This window comes from Bombyx mori, chromosome 3 (assembly GCF_030269925.1).
Source record: "Bombyx mori chromosome 3, ASM3026992v2".
NCBI classification, from domain to species: domain Eukaryota; kingdom Metazoa; phylum Arthropoda; class Insecta; order Lepidoptera; family Bombycidae; genus Bombyx; species Bombyx mori.
Window position 1 is genome coordinate 4,820,490 of NC_085109.1, and position 13,429 is coordinate 4,833,918.

General features: G+C 36.0%; 1 protein-coding gene across 1 annotated transcript in view; it reads right to left on the minus strand.

Annotated features, from left to right (window-relative positions):
• The window catches only part of LOC101740617 (MOXD1 homolog 1), a 70,954-nt gene extending 59,649 nt beyond the window's left edge, over positions 1–11,305 (minus strand). Inside the window, exon 1 of the mRNA XM_038018995.2 lies at positions 11,076–11,305. The gene's annotated coding sequence lies outside the window, so the exon portion shown is untranslated. The remainder of the gene's footprint in view (positions 1–11,075) is intronic.
• Positions 11,306–13,429: the final 2,124 nt, after the last annotated feature.

Below are 13,429 nucleotides of genomic sequence, written 5' to 3' on the forward strand. Positions count from 1 at the left end.
TAACGGCCTCAAATATACTACTAACTAATAACTACTAAGTATAGCATTACAAAAAAATGGCATTTCCTACTATTTTGCACAATTGATACTACACAAAAACATAAAACCTCAGACAACGCAATAGAACGATCGATTAGTTAAAAGAAAATAAAGAATACTTCGTTCACCGCACCAAGTAAAAAAACTCGTTCAAATAACTCTTGGCAGTCTTTTTAACTTGTCAGATGGGTGCCGCTGTTTGACTCCGTCATTATATAAAATCTCAGTAATGACTAATCATCAAAGGTTATTTGCCCAGTTAACTTGCCAGAAGGCAGAGCTCCTGAGGATACATTTAAGCACGGACTCTTAGTAGTAGGAATATAAGTAATATGTAATTTTAGGCCATAGTATTCTTAACATAAGCGGCCTTTAATAACAATATGAACATTGAACTATTGGTCCCAGTTCCCCATCTGCTGTCCGTACTGGCTTTATCCTCATTTAATTTTTCTACCAGTATTTGCTATTCCTTCCTTGAATGGTAGTAGTTGGGTTTTTTGACCGCGACCAGAATCCTAGGATCGCCCTGGTTATTTATCAACGTATGTGCTCTATTTTGTAGGGTACGATTATCATTTTTCCAATTTGTAAATGTCCCATATGCAAAAATGCAAAATTTTTTTTTTTTCCTACCTATTCGCTACTAGTCTAAGGGGCTATTCCAGATACGCTCGGATGGGTAGGAGTTCTCACGGGCTCAACCTAAAAGAATTTGCTGACACTAGCCCTAGCAAGAGCGGTGCTTCGCAGAATCTACCACCGGATCGGAATCACGAGTGTCAAAACTAAAAGGCGAAGCCCAAATGCCATTATTCCGTTTCTACAGGTGCTTTAAAGATTATTTTTAAATAATCCCATTATCAACATTTTAGCTTGGCACCTGCTTCCACTGGAGTAGAGTAGTGAGCTCTCCTTGACTGTGTTTCCCGAGAACTATGATATCTTCAGCTTCAAACCATATTTGAAAAAGTTTAAAGCCGTTCTGCTTGCTATGCTCCTGGCATTGCTGATGTCGATAAGCATAAAACTCATACATGAAAAAATTCAAAAGGCCTCAGTCGAAAAGACTAGATTCGTAATCACAAAAACCATGAATTAAAAATGTTCGATTTATGAAATGAATAAAATATGCGCATTAGATTAAACCGTATACATACACGTAATTAAAAAAAAGTATGTTGTTACTCGAATAATCGTAAATAAAATGGAAGAACACTCAATTCTCAACGGGACCGAGTCGAACGTACAAAAAATTTACATAATTTCGCGTTTATTATTTATGTAAATTGCAAACTTCTCAGTTAATATTTCGGTTTTTATTTCGGCAATTTGCGCCACGCAAGGGCAAGTGCTTCAAGAAAAGAAAAAAAACACTAAAGTGAACGGTAGCCGTTTATGAATGCGGCCATTCTGTTTCCTCTAAACACATGTCGAGGATATCCGTTGGCAAAGCAATAAGGGGTCATTATGTGCAAAGTAATTCATACTTTTTGCTTCGTCTTCATGAACATAAATTGTAGACTTGATCTTGAAAGTTATCGCGTGACGGAAGCAGACAGACATTCAACCATTAAATTTGAGATTGGCGCTTAAAATGGACAATAATTAACAGCGGCTTCGGCTACTTTAAATAACTGAATTCATCTATCTTTTATTAGAGAGATAACATTAATGACGGATTGACCGGATTTACATTTTGACATATTTTTAATTATAGCTCATTTTCGCTTTATTATCCCAATCAAAATATTATTACAGCATGTTATTGCTATGGATTTAAACAAATTGGGATAAGATTTACGACTCCACTTGTATAGCTATTAGGTGTTTTTGTTTCTTTTAATGCCAAATACAATGTGCGATTTGTTCTTTTTAAATATATCGTGGTAAGTTTTTTCTTAAATTTAAATAAAGTAAAATATTACCTAACACAATAGCACGTGGTCGCAGGAAGAGCAACCAATACTAACATTAAAAGGATTTGAACTGGAGACGCTAAAAATAACTAATTACTCAACCAAGCATACGTTTATAACCTAAACAGAGAGTAAACATTTGTAAACAGAAGTAAACTAGTTCCAGTTACAATGAGTTGTATGCATGAATCAGGGGCGTCCATTTGTAAAGATAAAGAAACCTGTTAATCATCCACTTCCTCCGTAAAGAGATTAAAACGAACACGAAAATGTAATTGGTTCGACTAAACCAACTGTATACATTACAGAAACAAGCCACGGAAGTTTTGGTGTATCGCTTTTGGGACGAGAGCCCCAAGTGACGGGAGTCACTCACGAGGTGAGTTGGAATTGAAATTATAACATTCGTTTCTAACGTAATTCATGAAAGACAGCCGAAGAGCAACACCACAATTCTTTTATACATGTAAATATAAATAATAAAAACGTACATAGCAGGAATAAATCACACAGAAAATAGAGGGTAGTTTTGAATAGTTTTTTATACTGTAGCAGAAGCTTCACTTTCATTTACATTACTGGTTTTCTCTAACTATAACGATACCGAAACTTGAACAAGTAACTAATTGCATTCATTAATTCGTTTACTATATAGTTATTATGGGTTTTCTATACAGTCGTACAAAGTTAACTGCGTTGGCGCGAAAAGTATAGATACATTAATGGCCCTACATTTAAGCTAATAAAATAATTAGGAACATAGCCTATTTATTACCTGTTTCAAAAGCTACATTTGTTGAAACATAAAGGCAAACCCCAACGCTTCATTACATTTATTATTATTATACATAATATAATGTATAATACAGTTTCATATAAAGGCACATTCAACTAACAAATGGCGGAGATCAGTCAAGTTCACGGCATGATTCGACCGGTCATGACATGTCTTCAGGCCATCTGATGTTATGAAATAAACACGTGACTCATTGTCTGACACTAAAGTTCATTATTCGTTAATTTGTGTTCTTTAAGTGTTAGTGATAAACCTTCAACAGACATTCGTATAAGAACGATCTCATGTTTGAATTATGACCATGTGAATTTCAACGAACCGAGAGCTGTACTTACTTGATAAAAAATGTATTTAGCATTTGACTTCAAGTATTAACAATGAATTAATCCTGTAGACGAAATGGTGACAGATTTTAAATCAATACATAGTATAAAACAAAGTCGCTTTCTCTGTCCCTATATCCCTATGTATGCTTAAATCTTTAAAACTACGCAACGGATTTTCAGGCGGTTTTTTTTAATAGATAGAGTGATTGAAGAGGAAGGTTTTTAAGTATAATAACATCCATTAAATAGTGAAGAAATCAAAAATAAATTACTGATTCCGAAGCGAAGCGAGGGCAGGTCGCTAGTATGCTATAAAACTGCTATGATAAAGTTACTACATGTTGTGTAAATCTAACATTTTAACCTTCACTGGTCTAAAGTATTTTCCCGATTGATCCAAATTATTTGAGTGAATTTCAGAAATTGCTCCTTACCACGATGACAAGTAACTGTTATAATAACATTATATACCTACCCCAAATTCAAAGTGGAAATCCGTTAACAAAAGCAAAAGTAATTCGGTGCGCCACAGTGAATGCAATAGGTATTCGCGAACAGGAAAACATTCGAACGTGTATGTACTTTACCCTCTCAAACATAAGGGCTCTCCAAAACAGCGTACAATTCGTAACAGAAGCGGAAGGGGACACTTTATTGCTAACATTAATTCCCTGGATTTCTCTATACGCACTGTGAGGAAAGAAATATAGTTGCAAAATCAGTTCAGAAGTTTAAATTTTGCTTCCTCCTCCTCCTTGCGTCGATAATCCTCAGTGCTGAGGGTCGTGGCCTCCTCTAATCACTTTCTCCTGCATCATCTTGCGCCATTCCTGCCTGTCCTCGGCTATGTGGATAGCAACGTGGACTGAGGTATTGAGAGTGGAGCGTATTTGGTCCGACCAGCGCATTGGATTTCTGCCTCTGTGCCTTCTCCCGCATACCTTGCCTGTCACCAGCAGCTTCTCCAGATTGTCACCTCTCTTTCTGGCGATATGTCCAAAGAACTCGAAACTCCTCCGTGCGCATGTAGTGCTGAGGCGCATTGGAGTCTTGAGCTCGGTAAGAATGGATTCGTTGGTTCTGTGTTTTGTCCAACGATTTTTTTAAAATTTTGCTTAGTAATTGTTTTAAACATTGTTATAACGTCTTCTGACAACATTTTTCACACATAATGACTTCCAGATATTTCGATCGTTGTAAGCATTATGATTACGAGTAGACTGAAGACTGCGGCTAGAAGGAGCCGGCATATCTGTCTACCCACTTTCTAGTCCGTTTTAGGTGTTACCTACTACTAGAACTTGATGACTCATCTCGACCCTTCGTCTTTAGATATCGCGATTTTCGTGGTATTCCTTATCGTAGTCACACTAATTTAAATTACATACAACTTACATATGATTTGAGATACACGCTATAAAATCGAGCTACTATTAACAAAATTGTTTTTTTAACTGACGTCGATTGATATACCTGACCTTTGATCATTACCGTACTTAAAACTTTCGGACTGTGGAACTCGAAGTATTTTCACACCGACATGCGAAAATCAATAGATACGGCATAACTAAAAAATGTATGTGCGAATCTCACTTTCGTCTTCATTCCGTAAATATCATACGATTATGATATTTCACGGCATCGAACGTCGAACATAGGTACTTATAGCAAACGTTTCATACGAATTCCTGTCTAATATTTTTCTTAGTAACTTTATAAAATATTACTTAAACGAGCCTTAGTTGTACTATAAATAAGGCATAGACAAAAGACAAGATAGAACTAGTGCCACCCGCCGGTCAGACCTCTTTAAGAATATAGATTGTAAAAAGGTAATAAACGGCTACCGGTACATAAAGTTTGTTTTTCTACTTTGGCAAGCATGAGCGTGATGATGACGCGATGTCGTTAGCATTGCTGACGTCACGCTTTTTAAAAACAAACATGGTATCGTCTCTCCATCACATACATTTTACAATTACACTAAAGTGGTAAGAAAAAACAGATACGCTAGAATCATTTACAATTTGATCAGTTGAAATAATGTCTTACTTTCCGAGATATTTTGGGGATCCCTATTGAATAATCTTTTACCCTTATCGATTTACAGATATTTTCCTTTGAATTAAAATTATATGAGTTCATGTAAATCCGAGATTTGATCGTATCGCGAAACGAACGACGCAAAAAAGTAATTTGAATATCAATGCGAAGACAATGCTTATATAAAAATACCTTTTACATAGTTTCTTTATTACGTAGATACGGGTTTCGTGTGTTCGGTAATTGTGATTCTAAAGCACGTTCACTTCAAATGTTCTGACTTTGAATTTTAAATAAGCACACTAGAATTCGATATATCAACTCATATAAATGCATTTCGTTTAAGATGTAGGTTTTATCTCTATTCATCAGAGTTGGAATAATATTCTAATTCAACTGATGTTTCGACGTAATGTCTCCATTGGCTCCAGTAAACGTTAACATCGGTCTGCGAGGTCAGCAGTATTTATTGGTTTTAAAACAAAAGGACTCGCGATTAAATATTATGTTACATGCGAATTGTGCCCTTACGAAAAAGTGAGAGGAACCTCAAACACGTTTCTGATCGATGTTTGATCTAGAAAATTCTGAGGCTACTTCTATAATCTAGACACTCATAGGGACGGCATTTTCACTAACCTTCACCATTCGAAGCAATGTTGAGGCATCATCCTTGTTATAATTAACACCTCAGACACTCCCACGGAGTGTTTCCAAATACGCGGCCGCATGGGAAACATTTTGTTTGATCTCCTTGATGTTTTAACGTAGGATGTTCAGAGTTTGAAAACTACTTTATTGAAACACAAGACAGAAACGGGGCTATCTTTAATTCGATCGTAACAGATCGACTGTATAAAGTTTAGAGGTGTGAAACTGATCGGTTATTTCCTATGTTAACTTTATAAATAAAAACAAAAAAATATATACTAGTTCTAAAACGGATAAAGTTTTTCTTTTGTTATTTGAACAAACAAACGTTGAATAAATTTACTCAACAAATCCTATAGTTCGTTTTAAAACTGGAAACAATAATGGCGGGCGGTAGGGTTGACCTTTATTTAGTACGCTCACAGCAGCTGACTGTTGGGGTTAATTTAAATATAGACGTTAACTTTAATACGAAACTACATAATTATTTAGAAACTTTTGGGTTTTTATTTTTTATTAGCATAGACGACGGGCAAACGAAATACTTACTTCAGCTAATGCTATACGGTTTCCAGGGTCAATACCATGAATCGTAACGTTCCCATTAGGAAAATGTAATCTAGTTAGAGGATTAGTGGAATTAGGATAATCACCATCCTGCTATTCAGAACCCAATATTTGATTTTTCACAACAGAATTAGGCTTTATCACTGGTGGTAGGACCTCTTGGGAGTCCGCACGGGTAGCTACCACCACCCCGCCTCCGCCGTGAAGCAGTAATGCGTTTCGGTTCGAAGGGTGGGGTAGCCGTTGTAACTATACTGAGACCGTAGAACTTATATCTCGAGGTGGGTGACGCATTTACGTTGTAGATGTCTATGGGCTCCAGTAACCACTTAACACCAGGTGGGCTGTGAGCTCGTCCACCCATCTAAGCAATAAAAAAAAGACAGGACGATAAAAAAAAAATTATTAGGGGTCTACTAACAGACAGATAATGCGTAGATAATATGACTTATTAGGAGTCTAGTATAAAAGCGAAGGGCTTTTCGCATTTAAGAGACTTGTTAAATAGTAGATATTAAATATTATAAATTATTTCGTCGTGGTATCACTTTCGTTTTACGTATTGAGATAAGTACGATCGTTTTAAAACAAATATGTGGGTAGGTGCGTAATTCATTTGAAAAATCAAGAACTGAAAAAAGTACTTCTCCTTCTCCTTGCTTCGATTTCCTCAATGCTTAGGGTCGTGACCACTTCCACACAACAAGAGTTTATTGTGGATCACTCTACGCAATTTGTTTGAAATGTTTATACATATATAATATACATATACATACACACGCATATGTTTCTGATCAGCAGACGATTTTGCTGCCCACCTGGGATTAGCTTGAATAACGCTGCATGAAGTCGAAATCTTATTTGTATTGTATGTACAACGGCAGACCTACCCTTCTATTCGGAACGCCTGACTGGTTTTCGGTTCGGAACGCGTGTGATACTATACGCCCTAACAGCAACCCATGTTCTATTAATAATAGGTTGGGGAAAAAGTATTTTCGCATACATACTTTAGTTAATTGTAAATAAACTATATTAATTTTTTTTGTGAATTTTCTTAAAAATGCGAGGAAATATTTTCCCCAACCTATTATTAGAAATCTGAAAGTTTCTTTATTTTTATATTTGTCCTTCAGAAAGAAGCAACAGATTGACATGATATATATATATTTTTTAAATCCTTCTTCTTTCTCTTCTCAGGTTTTTTTTCTTCCTACTTAAGCTGATGGTCAACAGAGACCACGTCAGCGTCACCGGGCGAGTAGGTGAGTCCACGGGGCCTGACGTTGTTGCTAACACAAACCCTAGCAAGAGCCGTGCTTCGCAGAATCTACCACCGGATCGGAAACGCGATCCACTGAGAAGATCCGGCGAGAAACTCAGTGGGCTGTGTCTGTGGGTTAATTTACTTGCCGAGCCCTTCGTCACAAGGGACGGGTTCGACGAGAACGATGATCGAAAATTCGGTCTTCGATCAGGAGAGCGACATCGACTAACTATTATTCCCGAAAAGTCGTATCTCTACCACAGGAAATTACACTAACGCTTTTCCTTGACCACGCTGACGAAGACACGGGTAAATCCACTAAAAATATAATTGAGTACGTCAACATCAAAAAGTACACAAGTTCAGCTGAATCCGCGTGACAACAGTAAGATAGAACGCTTAATAAGCTCCATAATTAGCATATAATTATGCTGGTGTCCATTATTCCCATGTAAAACACGTAAGTACCTACTTCCTACCTATTTAACTGGTTCGTGAGTCAGACCCGCACGTATTTAGGTATGCAATGAAAACTAAAAATACCTCGTTATTGAGACTCGCTGAGGTCGAGGCCGTGCCATACAAACTCGCGGAGTCAACGCCACCGCGGCAATGTGACCATCCTTTCATACTATCGTGATGCCTGATCGTCCTTCTGTTATTCATATTGGATTTCTACATTTCAGTGCTTTTTTTTTATTGCTTAGATTAGACCTTAGATTAGACTTGCTTAGACCTCGCAAGAGGTCCTGCCACCAGTAATTAAGCTCTTGGTTGAAAAAAAACATAAATAATTCCGCGACCTGATTCTAATAGCTCACATACGAGCTCTTCAGCCTTGAACTCTCGTTCTACTATTAGTGTTATGCATTTATTAACCACGTGACTAAAATAGATTTTAATCGTATCTTAACCCGTAAAACCTAAGTAAATAAATAAGCATACCTAATGGTAATACAAATATTCCTACCGTTTACTGAAATTTCAATGAATGAAGAATGCGCAAAATCTTTTAGGTTTTTATAAGCAAAGTGAATAGTTGTAACAGTAATGTGTCGGAAACGATTTCTTTTTTAAATTCTAACAAAAAAATCTATCCAATATTTTCGAGAAGTCATTGTCACCGTGCGCAACAGGAAGTCTCTGTTTAACTTATCTGGATGGCGCGGCCAGTATCGGAGGTGTTTACCTGCCCCAAAATTTCTATGGAAACTGCCCGCCCAATTACAATATTTTTACAATAGATTAAAGAAAACAATGCAAAGTACCCTGAGGGCATGATAGGTTTAAAGTTCACATTATTTTAACACCTGCACAGAATAGTAGATTATACTAAGATTAAATTACTATGACTAAAAATTGTGCAATAAGTATAAAAATGCAAATTTCTTATTTACGTCAATAGTTGTAGCGGGCGTAATATGAACCCGCATGGGCAGACACCACCACCCTGTCTGTTTCTGGCGCGAAGTATTCCTGCGTTCCGTTGACAGAAGCAAGAAAACAATATTCACAATTCAATGGGCCGTGAGCTCTTTTTTTTGGCTACCTATTCTAGTGACCTCGAGGGGTCATACTAGATTCACCGAGTAAGTAGCACCGAGCTCACGGGGCTCTAATCTGGTGACGTTGCTAACACTAGCCTAGCAAGGGCAGTGCTTCACTGAATCTACCACCGGATAGGAAACGCAACCCACTGAAAAGATCCAGTGAGAATCTCAGTGGGCTGTACCTGAGGGTACCGTGAACCTGTTCATCCGTTCAGCCTATGCATTAACATAACAATAGCACTAATGCATTTGTATGTTGATATAAGTGGCGTCTTTATCTAAATAAAATGTGTATAATATTCACAAGAAAATATAATGTCTTTCCACTGAATCTCTCTATACAAATACAAATTTTTCTTCAATATGATTGTTCTATGATTAATCACCCTATAATGAACTTTAGCGGGTCACCGCTTGATTCCTGGTCACTATCTTCATTTAAGATATTTTTCATTCCAATTCAACCGTTAAGTCTTGTTTTATTTGTAATTTTGTCAAATCAGATTATTAGCTTTAGCTCAATGGGCTGGAATGGGCCTCCAGGGGGAATGTTTAACATTTGACATTACAATTTATTTTTTATTATAATAAGGGGACAGAAAAATGTCCAGCTAGTATTAAATAGTTGTTAGAGCTCACAGATATCGCAAAGTGAAACATCACTAATTTTGAAATGTTACTGAAGGTCTGTAGTATTATATCCTTTCCTTAATATGAGATACAATCACAACTGAAATAGAAGGGATAGTTGAACCTGGAACAGTGCAAGGTCACCGTAATTAATTAGTGGTTCTAATAAGTAATTATATGTATTTATAAATACTGCAAGTTTGATTTTTATAATATTATGTGCTTCCATTGAGACAGCAATTCAATTTACTTGCATTTTTATAGAAAAATTTATAGATATGAAGCTGGATAAGTATAAAGGAGAAGCCCCAAGATCAAGGGCTCAACATTATGTTATCACTAGTAATAAATATGACTCCCAGTTATCTAACCCAGTCATTCCGTGATCCAAAATTGTCTACAATTAAATAATAGTGGAGATGAATAAAATATTCCACTTCATAAACTCATTTCAAATCTTTAAACATATAGAACAACATAAAAAACTCAGGAATATTTGCTACAAAGTTAAACAATATAAGATTACACCTGCCCACACTGCTGAGCTGATTAGTTGTTGCTGTCTTTGGCAGGAGTTCAATAATGTGATCTCAGTAACAAGTAACAGTTAGTTGTTAATGTATATTTGAGATACTCTGATTGGGTGCCAGCAGTATACATTAAATATACATTTTAAATAACTTTAAATATAGAATTGTACAAAAATGTATAAAATATTATATTGTCACATATTAATTGAGTTAAAATAATTGGTAAAAATATGTACATACTACTTATTAATTAATAAAATGAAATGTTCAAGTATTATTGTTCTTGTTTTTTTTTAGTAGTATTGTTAAAAAATATCTGTCTACTGTCCTGCCTGTTGGAATCATTGTTGTAACCATTAATGGGTATATAATACAAATGTGGCATATTAAATTCAAAGTTCCAAGAATGAAGTGTACCATCATAATTTTTAGTAATTGAAATCCACTATTTTACTCATAATTGTATCATTTTAATTATACTACACCAACTCGCACGAAATCGCAAAACTTCAATTACTCTTAAAATTACAGTGCTTTCTCTCGATTTACAAAAAGTGAAATTTGTAACAGAAAACATTCGTTGAATGCGTACTTAAGTAGAAGAAAAAAACCTTTTTAAATTTGGAATACCTATGAAATTAATTTCCTGGCTACATGTGCAAAAATCCGAATAAAATCAAATAAATCTTGAAGTTCGAAGATGCCGCCGGCATAGCAGACAAAGTGCAATAAATTAAAAGAATACAAAAAAACTTACTTTCAATTTCGTTGTACAGTATCACTTACGAATTAAAAAGTCACAATAATCTATAAAGTTAGTAAAATGATGCGTAAAATACATTTATTTGGCACAAGACTTTTTCACTTGTTTATTTACGTTCGTTCGTTTGACAGTCGATCGGCACATGCGCATACTCTCACCTCGACGGACAAGCGCAGACTAACTGAACTGAATGACGGCAGTGAATGAAGAGTGAACTTCAAAAAAAAAACGAATTAACTGGTGTTGGATCGGCGCGCGATTGAGCATTGAATGAATTGACAATGAAATGCAAGGCGGTTGGGAAACGAGTGAAACGACACAAAATCTTAATTATAGGCACAAACAAATCCTAAATATTTTTCAATGGATATTGTATAAATCTTTTTTTTTATTAATCCTCATCATGACCTAGAAATTATAAAAAATGGTATTTTTTTAGTTTAATGAGTTGGTGTTTTTGACCTATAAGTCATTCAAATATTAGAAGAAATCAGAAGTAGATTATGACTACGAACAATATAAAATAAGTCCGGTATGAACGTTTAATCAATCATTTCCAATTTAGTATTAGTTTCACACAACACCTTCTATTAGTCACAAAAATGTGGTATTTCCATTGACACTTAGGTACTCTTGATTCATTCAAATCTATATAATATTATTATTGTAATATTTCGCGTCATGTGATGTTTTTTGTTTGTATTACTTAGACGGGTGGAAGAGCTTAGGGCCCACCTGGTCGTATCGGAGCCCATAGACATCAACAACGTAAAACCGGAGCTCAAAGTATCAGTTTTTACAGAAGAACAGCTGCCACACCCTTCAAACCGAAACGCATTATGTACTGCTTTACGGGAGTAATAAAGAGCAATTACGCAAATTATAATTTTTTGCGGTTTGATTTTTATTTCACAACTAGCTTTTGCCCGCGACTTCGTCCGCGTGGAATAGTGAGTCAACCTTAACATATAGACATATGCTGTCGCGAGCTTTTTTTTAGATCTTTTAAAGGAGAACAATTCTGTCATACATTATTTTAGCGAAACTTTAACCGTTTCTGCAGCGCACGCAGCGGAAGCTTTCAAAAGGAAAAAAAAAAGAATTTGAAACATTCTTTATTGGTGCTCCGCTTGCATTGGTCTTAGCTTGATGTTATATTATAGCCTATGGCCTTCCTCAATAAATGGGCTATCTAACACAAAGAATGTTTCAAATCGGATCAGTAGTTCCTGAAATTAGCGCGTTCAAACAAACAAATTCTTCAGCTTTATAATATTAGTATAGATATTATTTCCTTCACTGTGGTAGTCATTCACAAACGTTTGGTATGTATGACTATCATCCATTAATGTATTGTTTTATTTATCAATGCTACCCTCAGAAAAAATGGTAATTGCCTTTAGGAATCGAACACTAGCACAGTCGCATTATAGGTACTATGATAGGACTATTAAAGGTATACATATACAAATTGTCAAATTTATTAGTTCATTTTTTATTATTCTTAAATTTGTAGAATACTTCCAAATCGCTGTATTAATCAGTTTTTGTGACAAATGGAGTTAATAGTTCGAAGTTGGTCTAATGGTATTATTGAACATGACAGAGCTCTTTATTTTTTCATTGGCACCAAAGTCTGCATACCTTTCAGCCCACCATAGTAAGTGGCCATCCTAGCATGGACTACCGCCATATCACTGAAATGCTATCAGAGTATCTAAACATAATCATTATGGTACTTTGGTATCACGTTTACGATAACTGTTACGTCAAGGTGGTTCCTCTTGTCGTGGCAGCTGGTAATTATATACCCGATCCTGTAGACCGAATGGTAAATAGTCGACGTTGCCCAAAACACGTCATTACGGATCCTACCGATCCATTAACGGTGCTTTTAGGTATCACAAGCACTGGTCACCGTCCTCGTCGAACCCGTCGCTTGCGACGAAGGGCGCAACGAGCGAATTAACCCATAGACACATCCCACTGAGTTTCTCACTGGATCTTTTCAGTGGGTCGCGTTTCCGATCCGGCGGTAGATTCTGCAAGGCACTGCTCTTGCTAGGGTCAGTGTTAGCATCACTCCGGTTTGAGCCCCGTGAGCTCACCTACTAGTTAAGGTTACGCTGAAATAGCTTCTCAAGGCTATCAGCATAGGTAGGAAAAGAAAAAAAGTCAAGGTGGAAAACGTAGTATCATAACCCAATAAATTCACAAACCTACATTTAACTAATTACGTTAGCTAGGTACATGTACTTATTCATTATTGAAACCATAACACAGCAAAAGCAGTAAAATATTACGGCAATAAACTTGATTGTATCTCTGGAAGCATACTTCAATACAAA